Below are 2,736 nucleotides of genomic sequence, written 5' to 3' on the forward strand. Positions count from 1 at the left end.
TGTGGTTTTACAAATCAAAATACAAAGCCCAAGTCAGCCCAGAGACTAGTGAGACCGTGACGTCACTGGTTTGTGAACTACTGTTTTAAAGCTCTGAGTTTGCCATTTTGTGTTTCTGTAGCCAGAAGTGAACATACCTGTATTTGGAAGGGTAAGGCGGGACCTGCAGGTATAATTTTGGCTGGCAAAAAACAGGCTTAAAACAAAATGCAGGTCTACTTACCGGAAAAAAATCTTTGGAATCCTTTTAGTAGCCTACAAGCAAACACGGAACAAGAAACTTTTAGGCAAGCAAGATGTTACAATTGCTCTTTTGACCTGAAAACACAGTGAAAGGCTCAAAGTTCGAACATGAAAACACAAGTTGACAGGTAACGGCTTGTCAATCACAAGGTAGCTACACCCTAATGTATTCCTTGATTTATCTTCTATTTTACTCTAAATGGGAGCAACATTTAAAAGTAATATCATCATGCTGTATTGAAGAAGACTGTAAACCAGTGATTGAGATAGTAAACTAATAAAGAAAATGTTTACTGATGTAACAAATTAAAGTGAGAAGTATGGTCATTTTCTCATATACTTCTATTCAACCAGACTTGTTGCATACTGTTGGCCATAAGAAGGGATAAATGTTAAAGGCACTTCTGCATTCGCTTTACTTTTTAGACTCAAGCTACTTCCACTTCTATTGTAAAGCCCCATTTGTCAGTCATCATACTCTGACAAGAAAATTATTGTTTTTATTAGCAACCTTATTGTATACGCTTCAACCATAGATTTGAGGGATATACTGTCTCTGCTTTCCTCTTCTTCACAGCATTTCATATGTTCCTATGTTTTATAATCCAAACTCTCCAGGCTACAGAACAGTTTAATATGCATGCACCTCAAAAAACAAGACTTTCCTGTTTGGGGCTGATAAAATCACACATCTTTTGATATTATCACATTCAAGTACAGCTATTCTCTGTTCAAGGTTAAGGCAAAATAATCTTTCTCTATGACAAATTTGAAGAGATTCCATAGTGCATAGATCACTGGTTTTATAAGTAATACATATTTTTTATTTACATTTTGGAAATATTTCTGAATAACGTGCTCCGTTTATATATTTGTGAAATGTTTTATTCACATTATAGTTAACAAATAATCAAATTATTTTATAAAGTGTGAAAAAGGATCACTGGTCAATATTCTTTCTGTCTTTGGCTTTCTGGTCTGCAACCTCGCTTTCATCAACCTAATTTCCACCAATAGCAGGAGGTTTTCGCCAGTGAAAAAACTCTGATAAACACATGATACACTACCTGCATAACGCTTTATAGGGCACTCCTGGAAATTGAAAATGTCAACGCTGAAGTGTTATTGGAGGATATTACAAGACTTTTTGCAAAATGTTTCATTTTTATATTGCAAATCGAGTTCAATTGAGTCATTATTATTATTATATTTATTATAGTCTCTTTCCCACAGCAACCCTAAATAGACAATAACACATCATTTGCATCCATCACCACTTTGTCTTTTACCTTTAAACTATTTTTAAAAAATCTTTTTAGACTACTTATTACATATGCGTAATGTCTGAATGTCTTTTTAAAGCACCTTATATATGAGAAGCACACGTACATTTAGTTGTATACTCTTTTAATAAAATGACAATAAAGGGAAGCTTGGTCAGATGCCACAGTGTCACTATCTGTGATGTAGAAATCCATGTGGTTCTATGAGCTCATGGATAGCGAGGAGACCTGGTATAGATGTCTGCTCAAGGTACCAAATATGGTTCTTTGCCTGATAAACTGATAACAGACGGTTAGCTACGAGCAGCTGCTGAACACAGTGGAGCATTTAGCAGCAAAAAATCCCAACATTTTGTTTTTTATATGCGCTGTGGCTTTTATGCCCGTTCATGAAGTAAGTGAACAGGCTTTCATAAACAAGTTCTGACACCTTTGGAGCTTGCTGTCTGATGACTGAAGACATGCTTGAGGATATCTTGTAAATCACTTATCGGTATAAAAAACAAACAAGGTTTTTTTCATATTTATGATCCCAGTTCTATTTTTCCAGCTCCAATATGTCTGCTTTGTGGAATATATCTGTTATATTTTATTGATTTTTCCCCATTGCTGTTCCTCTAATTGGTTAATTTTATGTGTCATGGTGCAGTTTAAGTACGTAAAGGTTGTAACCTTAATTTACTCATGTAGAGCAGCTTGTAATTGTAATTATTATTATTATTTTTAAATCACCAAAACCAACAACCCGAGCCCAGCTCCTCTATTGATGCTCCCGAAGATGAAGTAATTATGTATTCTTTATTGCCCCCTTTTGGAAGTCAATATAAGCTGCAGCTCCTCTATCTATGTAGACCCACGTCTGAATAATGGAGGAAGGTCAGAATGGAAGTAATTGATTTAATTTGAGCACAGAAAAGGGAATTGATCTGTGAATAACATGCTCGTTTATGGTTGTGAAAATGGTGCTGCTCTGACCTGGATTTATTTGCCTCACAGCACAAGCCCACTGTGTGCTTCATAGAGCAAATATAAGGTGTTTTTTTCACATGATCTCAATATGATGATATCGGTCAGTAGGATATATTCATTCACGCATACAAGTTTCAAACTGTGATGAAAAATGATCACACACATCGTTACCACACCCACATTTTCTTTAATTAAAAACATGATTTTTTTGTCTCGATACAATATGTACATCTCTTGCGTC

The sequence above is a fragment of the Centropristis striata genome, chromosome 6, assembly GCF_030273125.1.
Source record: "Centropristis striata isolate RG_2023a ecotype Rhode Island chromosome 6, C.striata_1.0, whole genome shotgun sequence".
Taxonomy (NCBI): domain Eukaryota; kingdom Metazoa; phylum Chordata; class Actinopteri; order Perciformes; family Serranidae; genus Centropristis; species Centropristis striata.